Raw genomic sequence first — 17,556 nt, 5'->3', positions numbered from 1 at the left:
CAGCGTTTAAACTTCGAGGGTCTAAGGCCATTGTGAATTTCCCGCTTGAGGTAGGGACGTGGAATCAACACACTGACGTTGGACAGAACAAACGGAAGCGAGACGGAGAGGAAGAACATACTTTTACGACAACCGTTGCACCGGAGAAACCGTTCTCTCCAACCACCACCTTTCCCCGCCGATCTCGCCGACGTCCATCGCTTCGGCTCATTTTACTTTTTTCATGGAACAATGTTGTTTGCTAATATGAAAAATGTCTCTTTAGGCATTACATCATCCATTCACAGCTCCTAGGCCTGAATATATGGATGACTTACCTTCTGCACGAGCTCTTGCCTATGACATGGTCTATAATGGCGTCGAGGTACATAAACAGCTTGGCCATTTTACTTTTTCATGGAACAATGTTTTTGGAGATTGTTTTGATACACTGTCTTGATGTATACTAGATTGGTGGAGAAAGTTTAAGGATATATAAGCGGGATGTCCAAGAAAAGGTTCTAGAGATCATTGGCATCTCAAGAGGTTATAATCACTTTGTTTGATTGATTATTACAGAAAAGCCTTTTCTCATGCTGTTTTCTACAAACAGGCTGAAGCAAAGTTTGGCTATCTTCTGGAGGCTCTTGACATGGGTGCTCCTCCTCATGGTATGTCAATAACTTGATGCCACTCTTGTGATGATGATGATGATGATGATGAACAAGATTGTTCAAGCATGATTGTTTGCAGGTGGAATTGCTAATGGATTAGATAGGATGGTAATGATGCTGGCAGGTGCGAGTTCCATAAGGGATGTAATAGCTTTCCCAAAGACAACCACTGCGCAATGTGCACTAACCAGAACTCCCTCGGAAGTCGATCCAAAGCAGCTCCAATATCTCTCCATCCGCACCAACTAATAGCGATCTCATCACAAGCATCATTTATGTCTTTAATGCTATGAGAAGAGGAGTAAGTAGAGATGTGGTAGTGGTATATCTCACCTTTACTAACCTGGTTCATGTGATTGATTACACATGAAACTCATCACTTGCATCAAATTCTCTTTACTTTTTTTGGTTTTGTTTTATTATTCTGACAAAGTCTTCTTGCAGACTAAGGTATTGGTTTAGAGCAAAGGGAAAGCTTTCTGATGACCAAGCCTTGCATCGGTAAGTACCTCCACCATCTACTTCATATGTGTAAATCACCTGAACCATAGCTATTATTCGTTTGGTAACATCCCTCTCAGCGTCTAAAAAAAGCAACAGTCACTGGAGACGAGTGAACTGATGGTGTTTATAGGATCATTGATTGATAAATTTAGATCATAGTTGAGACTCTTAAAATATCATCAGACTTTTTAAATAACATTGACAAATTTATAGAATGCTGTTCTTTCTGAAAGTTGGATTTATTTGTGCATAGCAAATTGATAATCTGACAAGCCACGTTGTTATACAGATGTGTTGTGGCATTTGCTTCGGATTTGATATTTGCAAGTATCAGTTTGAACCCTCGCCGTATAGCTGGTGAATTCTTCTTATAACAAACTGCTGACAGTATTCGTAAGTAAATAATAATAATTGCATCTTCCAATTTCGAATGATAAGTCGTATTGTTCTAAAAAAATTCAAAAGCCTTGCAAAACTTAAGATCAAAAGTCTTGAAGGAACGTAAATTGGAAATTCCTGAAAACACAACAACCATATAAACGATGAATTTTTTTTTTAAATACATAACTCATATATCGTTTTGATAACCTAATAAAATAGAAATTAAAATATATTGTAGTATAATTACATATAAACTACAAAATTAAGAATTTCACTATAGATGGGATGAAGCTGCTCTCGACAAATCTGATAAAACTAAAAAAGGTTAGTAATCAATTTTTGAAAAATCATAGATTATTTTTTCATTGAATTATTTGTATGCTATACCAAAAATCGTATTTTAGTATTTGTTTTAACTACATATAATAGAATTAACTAAATATAAATTAACTAAACTTAAAATAAAAATAGATTTGTTTTCTGAAATTATTTTAAGAATATATATGTATATATCTAAAATATTAGACTTAGATAGATTTTTCTATCTATCTATTTTGGTTACTTATAATTAATAAATTTGTAAAAATAATTGTATAGTTATCAAAAATTAAAACTAATTTTTTAAAATTGTTGATATATAAAATACTAAAGATGTAACGATTAAGTATTTATTTAAGTATAGAATTTTGTTTTTTTTAAGTTTAGTTATGAAGTTGTATAATTATATTAAAACAAAACAATATTTCGAAATTGATTATCATATTCGAATATATTTATTTTAGTGATGATGTATGAATTATTATCATAATTGGAAAATTTACTAAAAAAACAATATCAACATGAATTGTAATATATGAGTTATTACCTTAACCAAAATTATAAATTAACATTAAATATAATTATATATGTCATATTTAGCGATATAATGTGTCATCAATATTAATAGCCATGTCAATATTACATAATGCCAATATTCTGCTACATAAACCCCAAATCCCCTAACTCCCGTTAATTAGCCAAATTCATAAATATACTTATTCGACAAAACGAAAAACTTTAAAATATTTACTAATCCGACCATGCACAAGCATCCATTCCATATTCCATCGCGATAGGATAACAATGCAACCAACTCCTCAAAAAAAAAAATCAAGCTCTTTTGCAAAAAAAATAAAATAATTTTAACACCTAAAATTTTTTGTTTCCAAACTTCTACAGGGAGCACACATAAAAAGAAAAAGAGGACGTCCACTCGGATCACGCAACAAACCAAAAGGTGTGTCATGACTCCTAAGATATAGTATTTCTTTATTCAAAATCATACCATTTTAAATTATGAATGTATTTCGTAGTCCACCAGATATGCAATCCACCAGCGTTCAAACCAAAGTTTTATGATTGTAAGTTTAAGTGAATTATAATAATATATTCTTTTTTTTTGTAACTGATAAATAATATATTATTCACAGTATCTTTTCATAACTAATTGAGTTATCAAACTTGATCGCATAGGTGGCTTTGATAAGTGTGACCTTTATGGTGTACAATTCTTTTCAACCTAAAAACATTATTGTTCCTCAATATCTTTCATTCTGCTTGACTGCAACAAAATATTTTCTCATCTGTTTTTCTTCCTTTAAACTAATTTATTATCATCTATTTTCTGACATTTTAATCCATCCCCCTATGTCAAAAACTTATAGAAAATGTCAACTTCCAAACAAACATAATTGAACTTAGCAAATAATTTCTTAATAATATTAAAAAATGTTACTTAATAATTTCTTCAACCCCATTTTCCGCGCGTAGCGCGGACAAAGACTCTAGTCTATATAATAATAGTATCTCCCCCAAGGCTATCCACCTAGGCAGTTTTAAAGTTTGTGGACCCCACGTTTTTTTGGTTTGGTTTGATCACAAGTTTTCGAGTTTTGTTTGATTAGGGTTTTATTGATCTCCTTCTTCGACCCTTCAACGGTCGCGTCTTCGCTGGTTTTAATCTGCAATCAGACGATTTATTTTCTCAATTCTTAACCTCTCTTATGATGTTGTTTCCCAATCAGCCAATTCATTCTAGACTGCGCCGGCCGTGCCGCAGCACCTTAACCACCATAATCTGAAGGTCCAGGCGGTGGTGGAGCTCCGTAAGGCTTCTCCTTTGTCAGCATGTAGTCCCCTGATGTAGCAGGCGCGGAAAGAGAAGAAGGAGGAAGTGCGCCGTGGGGCACCGTACGGCGGATTGTTTCTGCTGAAGGAGTAAGGTGGCGGTTGATTTCCACCACCGTAGCCCGCTGGAAACGAAAAGGTAAACACTTTGCAAAAGAGATCGAAAAAAGAATGAGTTGACAATAAAGGTCTGTTTCTTTTAGTTTCTGATATGTTTTAGGAAAAAGAAACCAAGAAAGAAGCTTTCAGGAATTATTTAGAGTTCGGTGGAGTTAGGGGCTTTTAGGAAGTATTTGTTATTGATTCTCTCACCAAAGGTATTGTTTCTTTTTCTACATTACACCATCACTAAAAGAAACTGCAACCGTTTCTGTATCAAATAGTTTGATCGTTTCCTGACATAATAATTTGATTTATACTCTTTTGTATGTTCTGGAACACAATGTGGGTTTCCAATTTACTTCTGGTTGTTTTGTATGAGCAGAATGACAAGTCTTCCTTCCTGTACTTTGTTTCTAACCAATATGTACCCAGGTGATGATAGCTTTTATAACTTAATCCTAATATGACTTAAGGTCAAAGAGTATAATTTTTTTATGATCTCTAACCATAATATCCTTCTTTCGTTTTGCTTTCAGATTCATTCAGCAAAATCTAGGAGGTCTTTCAGTTTCTGATTACGAGAAGCTTCAAGCTGAGAAGTCTAATCTTCAAATAAAGTATATGAGCTATTTGCTAAACATCAAGAAACGTTGAGAGAGGTATCACGTCCTAACTTGAATATAAAAGTTCCATCATCAAACCATCTGTAGCTGATTAGCAAATCATTCCATGCTTATGTAGTTACTTATAGTGGCTCTACAATACACCATCCATAATCTTAAACATATCGATTCATCCTTGATAAACTGAAACTACTTGGGGCCAGTAATATCGAGTAGCTAACTCTCTCTGTAGCTAAGATTCACAATTGATGTCGTTGTTGTCCTGGTTTCAACTGCGAAGTCACCTTTGATAATTTACATCTTGGTCGCCCTTCTCAACAAGTTTTTGATGCTCATCCATTTTCATGATGCAAGGTATATCCAAAAGTATTCAGACTTCATGTGAATTATTCTTCTGCTTCTTGATGGGAAGGTATTCGATCAACAAACTCTTACATATCCAAATCTCGCTTTGTTTCACTGGCCAACTAATTTTGGCAACTGTTATTGTCAATAGAATTCTGTAATCCACACTTTCATCCCTGCATTCAATGATTTAAAACCAACCAATATGGTCACCTGTCTAAAAAAAAGACCACCCATTCGTCATAGGACGTTTCATGCTTTCCACAACGATCACACTATTTGACAAGTCTTACGGTGAGGGGTTCTGGGGAGGACTCACACTCCACTTGAACATGAGATGTTTTCAAATTCCAGCATGCTCTTGTATCTCCAGTGTCCAGCCAGTGCTGTCAACCCCGGTTCATCGTTGTCATTTCTGGAGGTAAAGATAAAAACTAGGAAACATGATTCCCCCTTTCCATTAAGAGATTTTTTCTACAGAAAAGGGGCAAGCAGCTAAATTATATCTATAGAAGTAATTTTTTTCAATCTCATGATCTCTCATATTTATAATTGATGCTTCTATATTCTAAATAACGTCTTTACACCACGCTGCAGAAGTTCTGCCAAGATATTTCAGCTCAGGATGGGTATTTGCTCAGTTTCATGAACCAGAAGTCGCCCAGTTCTTTGCAACATTTGGCGCTAACCTCACAATTGCATGGATGGAAGGTATATTCTTTCATAACATTAAGTTATGAATATTAATAGCTCATGCAGAAACTTGATCGTACACTGATTCTTTTCGAAATCTGTAATAGCTCAGGAAGGTATATTCTTTTCGAAATCTGTAAGCTATGAATATTTGGCTCAAACATGGTCGTACACTGATTCTTTTCATCCCATGTTTTCCTTTTCACCTTCTTAGACAATAGGAGCTCGGTAAAGCTTCCATGAAGCGGAGAGAGCTTGAATGGTCTGAAGTAAAAAGCAGTCTTGCTCAGTAATTAACGGCTTCACAGATCCCATGTTCTTTGGATGTGAGTGACAATGGACGATTGGAGAAAAAGACAAGCATCTGGGCGGAGCAGCGAGGGCAATTAGCGTCACCTCTGCTGTACTATAATTATCACCTCCGCAGACGCCCTGGAGTCATAAATACGACGAGAGAAGGAGGAGAACACGAAAGGGGTTACGGTGTTGGAAGGTCAAGCTAAATTTAGTTGTTACCTATCACTATCAGTGTCCACCACCGATGCAATGGCCAATCGAATCTCAAGTTCATTTTAAGGAAATGGTCTCAGTCATAAGACTGTTATGAACAATCGATTTCAAAATATCAACATAAACTTAGGATAATAAATTTCTCTCGAATGCATTATTTTTTAATCAAAATTTGATCCTTTTCAAATAAGATGAGTCAAACCATATATGCAACTCATACTATTAAGCTCACAAACAGAAAAGAAGGAAAATAAACACAAACTACCTTCCTCATATATTTTAGTTTTATATAATGAAAACCTATTTTATAGTTACTTAAATTCCATATAGTAAAAAAAGGCGAATATTCATATATGCTAATAAATGAAGTACGAAAATAATAAAAATATTCAGTGAAAATTAGCCAAACAAAAAAATATTCTAAATTTAATGGGTTATTTCTGTCATACCTTGCTCTTGGTGGTCCTTCCTGGCTGCATGATCTTATCCGTCAAGAGAGTACATTTTAAGCTCTTCAGTCTTTCCCTTAAGATTGAGTTTTAGTATGTAGTCTCTTGCTTTGTTTTTGTTCCTTTGCCCTACTGATGTAATCAGTTGTTTCAGACGTTTTTAAAAAAAATAAATTAAAATACAATGTAGAATAAAAATGCATATACACATAAAATTGAGCGGTTCAACAAAAGTTATATGAATTGACAACTAAAAGGGTAGTTTTTTTTTTGACAATACCATTAACATCATACAAAGTTTCATAAGGATGAACAAACTAATCTCCATACATGAAAGCATCATTCAACTTAGTATTTAACACTAAATAAAAGTCTTAACAACAAACAACAATAAAAAAAAAACAGTTAATGTCCAATTGTTATACTATGACAAACTATAAACAAATTATATAGTCCAGGAATGATTTAAGAAATTTTGGTATTCAAACAAAATAAATAAATTTCAAAATTGATAGGAATCAATAAAAAAATGTAATTGTGTTTGGCATATTATGTTTGTGGTTAATGTTGCAGTTGGAGTAAAGAGCTTGCATTCAATTCGAAAGATGATGCAACAAGACGACCACACAATACTTGTGGATCTTTCTCCGGTAAAAGAAAAATATAAAAGTCAATAACCCCGCGCTTTCGCGGAGACTCCTTCCCTGTATAAAAAACAGATCACTATCTATTTAAGAAATCTAAACAATAAAATTATTAAGTTACACAACATACAACACTAAAATTTAAATCATATATTTAAAACGTAAGATAATATCAAAATTTACAAAAAAATATTCGCACGGACGTGCGGCTTCAAACTCTAGTTGCTATTAAATTTAATATGTAGCATTTAAATTCAGTAGACAATTTAATTATATGCTTTTACCATGTTTGATACGACATGGAATAAGAGAAGTAATTACTAATAGTGAACGAACATTTGAAAATAAAGTTAAGGTGTGGGAAGCTCACAGTTATAACATAAGACATTGGTCCAAACAGCATCAGTAGTTTTTTTTATCTACACACATTGAGAAACCAACAAAGAATTTGGTATGGACTAATCACAAGTTTTCTGGGGTTTTAGGAATTATCAATGAAAGATTTGACAACTTTTTATTGATTTTAGTTATGAGAAAGAGGGAAGTGCCTTATATAAGAAAAATTGTGGCCCCAATGATATCTACTTTTGAAAGATTATGGAAATTTACTTTTACTATGTCGTTTTTTGCTATTTTAATTTTAGGGATTAAGAAAAAATAAATATCAAAATAACAGTGTTTTTTTTGTTAATATTACTATTTTTCTTTTGATTTTCTATTTTACTATAATAGTTAGCATTTTTAAGTAAGTTGTAAAATGTTACTATTTATTTTGTTAGTTTAAATAGATTTTTTGGTTTTATTTTATAGTAATGTTTTATTTTGTGTTTGTTATTTTAACTATTTCAATATTAATTTACCATTTTATTTTGGTATAAAATGTATTTTGAATTTTATTATACTTAAGAAGATATATTCTTTTGTTAATATTACTATTTTTTTTTTTAATATAATAGTTTTTTTTTTTTTTTGGTTTAACCTGGGCGTATCCCAGGCCGAGGTCCAGACTAATCCCCAATGGGAGGTGCGGCCCACGGATGGACCATCTCTCCGGGTTTTCAAATGGGACCTAAAGCATAGGCCCATATCCGCGTGGCCCGGCGTAGGGGTAAATCTGAGGGGGAGGTTCGAACTCGCGGCCCTTAGGACCATTGCGAGCCGCCTCACACCACTCGACCACCAACGTCGGGTTAAATAATATAATAGTTAGTATTTTTTAAGTAAATTGTCAATGTTAATATTTATTTTGTTAGTTTAAGTTATATATATGTAGTATTAATTTCGTTCTTTTATATATTTTGGAAAGATTAACATTCTAAAAAATAATAAAAGATTTGTCATAGTTTGATTAGAGGTTTTAAATTTTATGCGGACACCTTTAATAGGTTATACCCTCAATTTTCCATAAACCGAGAAATCGGCGTTGCGGAATTTATCACACATGGTTAATTGGGATTTTTAAAACCTTAAACCGGATTCTGCTTTGTGGTTATAAAGTTTAACGTGAGCCCATCAACCCAATAAGCACAGCTAAAATTTATGTTTAATTATAGCATTAACCCTAGCGGTAAAAAAAAATAGAAAAATTCCAATTCTACCAAGATCTTCAAACCCTAGCTGGCGAACCCTCTGTCTCTGTTTTTGTCTTTCCTACTTATATATCTGAAAAATAGCCCCTGTGAATTAGACATAGCTATGGTTAATTATCTGTTGAGAAGAAGATACGTGGCTCCAGAGATTTCTTTTGATCTCATGATCGAAATCCTGAGTAGATTGCCTGCTAAATCGCTTATGAGGTTCAAGTGTGTCTCAAAGCTATGGTGTTGTCTGATCCGCTCTTGATATTTTAGCAACCTTTATCTCATGGTCTCATCATCGCAACCGCGACCACTTGGTCTATACATGAGTTTGTATATGAGTTTGGATTTGGTGAGACACTACATGTGTGATTCAATGGAGATGTATGAACTGCTATATCATTAAGGTTAATGTCGTCTAGTAGTAGTGCTGAATCATCATTAGAACCAGATTTGACTTTCCCAGGGATGGGAGGATACAGGATGGTGTCTCTTCGCGGTTTGATTGTATTCACTATTTGCAGAAAAGCATGTATCTATAATCCCGCCACTAGACAGAGTTTAACCTTACCCACCTTCAAATCTAACCTCTTTGCGCAACAAGAACCTTATAAGCATGTCCACTACTTTTTCGGACACGATCCTGTTCTTGATCAATACAAAATAGTCTGTAGTGTTATGATAGCCTCGTCATTCTCTGAGATGCTATTCTCCGAGTTTTGGGTCTTCGTATTGGAACCCGGAGGTTTTTGGAAAAGAACCGAGTATGATGCTCAAGCTCACCTTCCTACAAGACAAGGACTCTGCATCAATGGAGTTATATATTATCTGGCTTTCAATCATACACGTCGCTATCACGTTTATTGTTTTGACGTTAGGTCTGAAGATATCCGTGTGATCCAAGCACCCCATGCAGTGCCTCAGTTTTGTACTTCCTTTGGTTTCATAGAGCATGGTGGAAAACCAGCAATCTTTGACTATTCACGTATTACAGAAACGGGTGTCTCGGAGTTGTGGGTGTTGGAGGTGGATGGTGGAATATGGTCGAGAAAATCTCTGGTTTTGAAGCTTTGTCAGAAGCATTTAGTGGATGACATTGACCATAATAAGAAGTTGATTGTTCATGGTACGGGTGAGAACAATGAGGTTATCTTGGCGTTGACTTGTCCTTGTTACCTTCTCTATTACGATCTGATGAAGAATGATGTGAGGAAGGTTAATATCAATAGAGTGACAACGCCGCATGTGTGTATCAAGGTTCTGGATAAGTGTGAAAGCATCATGCACTTGGAAATTTGAATAAAGTTTCTTCTATATCATTATCTAATTGTGTTTGTCTATGATAATACAGTTGAACTATTTTTTTAATAATATTTTTTATTTTATTTGTTTTGCAAACAAACAAAACAATAGTTGAATCTCTGCTTTTTTTATTGTTTAATATCATAAAAAAAGATTGGAATATGGGTGGATTTTTGAAGCTTTGATGCTGATGATCCATTAGCTGTATATAATGCGGTTTTTTTAGGTATCAAATCCTGGTTTGAGTACATGTGAGGCTCCTACTGTTGTCAGGAGACTGCTAGCTCTCAACACACACATGAGCTTACAAGTTACATCCATGAATTCATATTTTTATTTGTCTCATGTGAATTCCCTAAAACAAACATTTCATTTGTTGTTATTGATCCGCAGATCCCTGCCTCGTTTCGAGTCAGAAGAGAATCAGCAGTTGTAACCAACCAAAGCCAAAGAAAACTTCAGTAGCCACGAGCTTGAGTCTTACACCATGAGCTATGGCTTATGCTGCACCTGTGAAGGTTGAGCCAGCCAAGACATCTGCAGCTTCAAAGCCACAGAGTATTGTTGATTCTTACACAGCCTCCTTAGAGGATATGACAGCTCAAGGAGCACTTGACGGGTAATCTTTGGGACTTATGGCCTTAAAAACAAAGTTATTTTTGTGTGTAATGCTATATGCCTATATCAAACTAAATGGGAGATTTTGATTATGACTTTAGTGGAAGAATTCAAGTAGGACTATGAATATTAAGTAATAAAGTTATTTTTAGTCAAATTTGTGGATTGTTCAAGAATGATTTCTGATTTCGATCCCAAATATTTTTCTGGTTATCGCCTAATAATTTTTTTCCTTGAGAAATTTGGTAACTTGTTTTAGCTGTATATTATGACATATGTAATATTCATATTGATTACTACATTTCATTTATTGTCTTGCCAAAATAGTATGAAAGATAAGTTGTACAGATAAATTCATATGCGAAATAAATTTACGAATTTTAAAATATTTACATGAACGGTTGAATATTCTATAAATCTCTAATATAATTTTCGTACACTAATTATCAGGAGAATGTGATATTTTGTGTTATTTTGCATTTTAATATGAAACATATTTTATTTAGTTTTATGAAAAATAATCAATAAACCGCATCTTAACTTATCTAAAACATATGCAATTGTAGTAAACAATTTTATGAATGATTATATATTTATATGACAGCGTATGAGTAAAAATGATAATAATAGATGTATATGCACGTAAAATATATATTCATTGACATTTATTCAGAAACCATGATGCAAACCATAAATAAAACACTCACAACTATCATATTAATATATCTAATACAAAACAGTACTCACCTATTTTTAAGTGATTTTTTACATTTTTAACTAATTTAAACCACTTTATTTATTGTTTTTCCTAAATAATTCGATTATATTTATTACAAAATACAAAATAGAACTTATCTATTTTAAGTATTTTTATAACATCTTTTACATTTATTTTTTCATTTTTTCTAATTACTTTATTAATTATATTTACCATAATAATTAGACAATATTATTTTACGTATTAACCAAAATAATTTCGTAGGTTTGAATGAAATTGATTCATTCATAACAAGAATTTAACTGGTTAATAATTTTTATTATTTGTTTATAAAATCAGTTATACGTGGGCATCCATCCAAGTATCCGTTCCGGATCGTTTTTTGAATATCGGATTTTTGGGTTTAAAATTAAACTTTGTTCGAATATTATAAATTTTCGGATGGGGTTTGGACTCGGATCCTTCCGAGTCCGAATAGGTTTGTAAAAACTTAAAAATATCCAAATAGCTTATGTGTTTAGAAATTTCATTAAATAATTTAGAAAAATATAACATTAGCTATAGTATTAGTTAAACAAAAATAGGTCTAAACATTGGAAAGGAGAAGTTATGTAGAAACACCTTTACATTGGAAAAAAATGTTTTTGCAACCAAAATCAAATATTAGATACTGCTATTAACAAATCGACAAATTTAAGATATACTCTCTAACTAAAAAAAGAAGCACTAACAGATTCCAAATCTCCGAAAAATACACCTGTATTACCTCATGATTTTTCCTAATATATAAATTTATTTTAAGCTAAAACCTTTCACTAATAACAACCTATAAACATCTTTTAATTATTAAGACAACAACGACCACCCAAAGACACATAGAAAAGAAATTCACCGACTGTAAAGAAAAACAACACACAACAATCAATCAAAGAAAGCAGACACATCTTCGAGATCAAACAAAACCAATCTCATTCATCGTCGCCTTCTCAACATGGCCGGAAGGGCAGCAATGCTCGTTAACCTCGGGACGGTTGTAATGACCGTTTTGACCCTGGCTAGTTTTGTCGAAGGCTTCGGTGTGAATTGGGGTAATATCGCATCACATCCGCTGAATCCTGATATTGTTGTTAGGATGCTTAAGGAGAACAAGATCAATAAAGTGAAGCTTTTTGACGCTGATTCATGGACGATGAATGCTTTGGCCGGTTCGGGCATGGAGGTTATGGTCGGAATCCCTAATAACCTTCTTGAAACTCTAGCTGATGATTACGGTAATGCTAAAGATTGGGTCAAAGAAAATATCACTGCTTACATGCGCAAGGATGGCGTCAACATCAAGTAACTTTACTAACATATTTTAAAATTCATTAGACGTTAATCCGATGTTGGGATCAGTCTTGTTTCAGTTAGATATATGTCTAGACAACAACTTAAACCAATTAATTAATCCTTTTTTATCTGATTGATTTAAATACCGGATTTGAGATCATCCGTTTTTAGGTGATAGATGGCTTCTGCGACGTTTATATCCTAACTTTTATTTTGTTTAAAACAAGTAGATAAATTGTTGTAAACAAAAGCCATGAAGAAAACAAAAACACTCGAATAGAAAATAAATAAATACTTGTACCAGAGTTTGTATATTAATTATGTGGATATAATATTTATAATTTCTTGGATAAATATTCATATAGCCTCAAAATCAGATATATATTTTTATGAGTTTTTTTTTATATACTAATGATTATTTTTTCTAATCTTAAAAGACATAAATATGTTTCGGACTAATTCATTCACATGATTGCCATGCTATATAGGTACGTGGCTGTGGGAAACGAGCCGTTCTTGTCAGCATACAATGGATCGTACTTAAAAACAACGTTTCCAGCTTTAAAGAACATTCACAGAGCGTTAAAAGAGGCCGGACATACCGATGTAATGAAAGCCACGATCCCACAAAACGCTGAAGTTTACCAATCAGCTAACGACAAGCCATCAGAAGGCGATTTCCGCAGCGATGTTAAGCAAATAATGCTCGACATCGTCAAGTTCTTCCATGATAATGATTTGCCTTTCACCGTCAACATTTACCCTTTCCTTAGTCTTTATCTGAACCAACATTTTCCCGTCGAATATGCGTTTTTCGATGGTAATGGTCAGACCATTCCTGATAACGGAAAGAATTACGATAACGTGTTTGATGCGAATTACGACACGCTGGTTTACGCGTTGAATAAAGCTGGGATTAAAGATATGAAGATTATCGTTGGAGAGGTAACTTGATAAGCAAGTTATTGATTATTAGATAGGTGTATTAAGAATATTGAGAGCGTTTATTGAATTTGCTTATTTATTTTTCTTTTATGTATAGGTTGGATGGCCAACGGATGGTCATAAATATGCGACGCCGAAGCTAGCAGAGAAGTTCTATGCAGGACTTATGAAAAGACTTGCTAAGGACGTTGGGACTCCACTGAGACCTGAGAAATTAGAAGTTTATCTCTTTGGTTTACTCGACGAAGACATGAAGAGTATTCTTCCTGGACCATTCGAAAGACATTGGGGAATCTTCAGGTAATAGCTATTCAAACGTATATATATCGAGTTTCTTAATTTTTTCTTAACTGATTTCGTCACGCTCTAATAGTCTAATAGCATGCATGCGTTACAAATCATTACGGCAATCATTTATCAAAAGATTCAAAACCAATTCTAGCATCTAGAGTATTTTTGCAGAAACTTTTTAGTGTTTGATGTGTTTCCTTGTTCTGTTATTTCACTATTTCGATGTTCTATTATTCCACTCATCACATTATCATCATTACCAGTAAACTACTATTTTATAACCACTTATGTTATACTATGCTTAAACTATTACAACAAAAAAAATTATACCATGCATGTATTAAGATATAATGAGGAAAAATAAAACATCATCCATTGAGTTCTCGTTATATTCAATATATTTTCAACAGATACGATGGAACACCGAAGTTTATGTTAGATTTCACGGGACAAGGACGCAAGATCGTACCCGTGGCAGAAAAAGGTGTGCAATACTTAGATAAGCAATGCTGCAATGGTGCGTTGTAAACAAAGACACGATCAATCTAGATGAAGTTGGTCCGGACCTAGACTATGCGTGTTACCATGGTGACTGCACCGCGATGCTTTACGGGTCCACATGTAGTAACCTCGACAAAATCCAAAACATATCATACGCATTTAACATGTTTTTCCAGATTCAGGGCCAAGACGTTAGGGCTTGCGATTTCAGAGGATCTGCTATGATTACTAAGAACAATGCATCCGTCGGAAGTTGCTTGTTCCCTATTCAGATCGTCAGTGGAAGTGGTGATTTCAGGATCAGCTATGTGTTCGGAAGATTCATTGTCGCTGGACTTATTCTTCTTGGATTAGTCACAGCTATATAATTTGTTTGCTTGTTTTTTCACAGTTTTGGGATACTTACTATATTCGGTTAATTGTTATATGTTTGTTTGATAACATTTGAGTTAGTACTCCTATATGTTTAATAGATTGACATAATCAAATCATATCTCGTTTATTGTTATTTTTCGTTTGAGTTTTTTTAATAGTTTTTTTCGTTTGAAGGTAGTATGAATCAGATAAAAGTTCTAATTAAAGTTAGTATGAATCGTAGTACAAAATTAGAAATAATACAAAAATTAACAGAAAAGCTAGGTTGGATTCTTTGTTTGAGATGGGGTATCGATTCCATATAGGACTTCTCTTGAAAAAATCCAAGGTTGGATCATCGTATATCTTGGATTGTAAACACTTAACATGTGTTACTGAAAAAAAAACAAATATAACCATTTGATATATTAGGTTTAATAGCTGGTTGTGGCTAATCTGATAACCATATGTTTCAACATTTGTTAATAAGAATTCTAGTATTAAAATAATTATTGGTTTCATAAGAATCGATATTTTATATATTTATTGAGAATTATGATGTGTTTTCTAATGCACTTCTATATGATATTTTATTTTTGATTAGCATCGCATAGTATATACACAAATAAGAAAGTAAATTACAAAAACATTTAATAATTTATTTTGTGTAGAAATTTTCAAATCTATTATAAAACCGACGAAAAAATCATAGATTGTAAGCGCTAACTTTAAAACAAATGTTTCGGTTTAATAAAAATCAAACTTTGGAACTTTCTTCCAAATTAGATTTCAAGGAATATAAGTATCACTGTTATATAATAAAATATAGTACTTTTTAGCATAAAGAAAGATGCACTTATTTTTTCTAATAGGGTCGGCGTTCATGAATATACACCTCTATCACTTTCACTCTTTTTTTTTGCCGGCCTCCATCGCTTTCAAAATTAAAAGCAATACAAAAAAAATTAACATATGTAATTTCATTTGAACCTCACACTGGCACATTCCTTCACTCTTGACCAGCCGCCCGCCTGTTTCAGTCCTTCCTTGACAATATAGGATTTTTTTTCCTCTGCTTAAACTTACACATGACTCATAGTTTCTAAAGACCATCCTATTTCAGTTAAAGAAAACCCTACATATTACTAGATGATTTCAATATTCTTAACCATTTGCATGTAATCTTTATACGATATTACATCACATGAATTTATAACAAAGCCATATCACATAATAAAAAGCCACATCACATGTTTTCTGTTAATATTTATGTTTTAACACAATAAAAGCAACTACTATATTGTGGTTAAAAACAATTAATAGTGGCACCAGGAAATTTCACCTTACCTTCAAGACAAGATTAAAGACCAATTTGAATCGTTGACTTAGGAAATTTTGGTCACTGTGGGTCAGTGAGTGTAATAATATATCCTCGATACCTTGCTTAGCTATGAGCCATAACTTTTGTAAGGAAACACAACGAATCATAAGAAAACAGATGTAATCTTTTGTCAACCATGTCCATAAGAAACACGTTTCCTATCAAAAATGGACAGGAACTGTTTGATTTTTAAGTTTTTAATTTTTTTGAAACATATTGATGTATTTAATTATGGTACAATCAGTCTATAGGTAACCATTCTTTTACATTTGCATAAATAGATTGGACCGGATAGCCAAAATTTTTGCTTAAAAAAATTTTTAAACCAAAGTTAGGCCAGACACTCAAACTTAAGCTTTATCACAGTATCTCTAAAAAACATAGTTACATTTTCAGAATCCACGTTACCGAACACTAACTATGACGTCCGTGGACCTTATGCTCGTACGGGGACCTCAAGCTCTATATCCAAAACTCATTACTTAAACCGAAGCTTACTTTTCACCACCATGGATAGTCTCTCCATACGTCATTAGAATGACGTCATCTTCCTCTTCTTTCACACGTGGTGCTGAAGCACCTTTCTAGTAACCACGCTGAAATTGCTTGTAAATGTTTATTAATCTTATCTCTTAATTATCTTTCCTTACAACATAAAAATAAAAACTTTCGTAATATATTTGTAAGTTTATCAGTGAAAGATGCTGAGACGAAGGACCCGCCGAGTCATCGAGTTGCATTTAGTACGAGATCAAAGATTGATGTGATGGATGATGGTTATAAATGGAGGAAGTATGGGAAGAAATCTGTCAAGAACAACATTAACAAGAGGTAATTAATTAATAAAATAGTTTAATTGCTCATTTCATCTCATTAAGTTGTTGATTTATAATATTTTATTTAGTTGTTTTTAGAAATTAACATGTGGTTGATTGAACATTTTCTATCATCATCTTATAAATCTAGTGTTATAGAATGATGACTAATTAATTAGATCACATAGTGTGTGATTTGAATACTGTTTAATGGTCTTTTATTCAGGTCCGTCTCAAGTATTGTATGGGCCCTGCTTATATTATCTACCAACCCACTTCACTTGTATCAAACTACATATCACACATATGCATATATATTTTTGTATGTTTTTGTTTTTATACAGACATACCTTTGTAACTGATTAGTGATAAACTGACTAAAATCCATGGGTCATTCATCATCTAGATCTTATTTTGGCTCATGTATCATAGATAAAAGCACAAAAAACAAATCGCCCACATGTGTATATTCAATACATATATGGAGATCAGTCTGGATTTTTTTTATTTATAAAAGTAACTAAGCTAATTAAGGGTGAATGAATGGTGTGAATATGTATATAGGAATTATTACAAATGCTCAAGTGAAGGTTGCATGGTGAAGAATATGTATATAGGAATTATTACAAACTAGATAAGGCCCGTGCGTTGCAAC

General features: G+C 33.1%; 1 long non-coding RNA gene and 2 pseudogenes across 5 annotated transcripts; all 3 read left to right on the top strand.

Moving 5' to 3' along the window:
• Positions 1-3,415: 3,415 nt before the first annotated feature.
• Positions 3,416-6,164, top strand: LOC125592898. 5 transcript variants are annotated; one of them, XR_007328635.1, is made up of 7 exons: positions 3,417-3,843; positions 3,908-4,238; positions 4,343-4,465; positions 4,784-4,841; positions 4,926-5,195; positions 5,372-5,485; positions 5,682-6,164. It is a non-coding gene; the product is annotated as an uncharacterized LOC125592898 (long non-coding RNA). The 5 variants fall into 5 exon arrangements; XR_007328636.1 differs by having other exon boundaries at positions 3,422-3,843; positions 4,189-4,238; XR_007328633.1 differs by having other exon boundaries at positions 3,423-4,021; positions 4,189-4,238.
• A 2,578-nt stretch (positions 6,165-8,742) lies between these two features.
• LOC125592897 lies at positions 8,743-11,884 on the top strand (annotated as a pseudogene).
• A 236-nt stretch (positions 11,885-12,120) lies between these two features.
• Positions 12,121-15,246, top strand: LOC125592896 (annotated as a pseudogene).
• The last annotated feature ends 2,310 nt before the right edge of the window (positions 15,247-17,556 follow it).

This window comes from Brassica napus, chromosome C9, assembly GCF_020379485.1.
Source record: "Brassica napus cultivar Da-Ae chromosome C9, Da-Ae, whole genome shotgun sequence".
Lineage (NCBI taxonomy): Eukaryota > Viridiplantae > Streptophyta > Magnoliopsida > Brassicales > Brassicaceae > Brassica > Brassica napus.
Note: the sequence above shows the minus strand (reverse complement) of the source record. Positions and strands in the feature narration are given on the sequence as shown.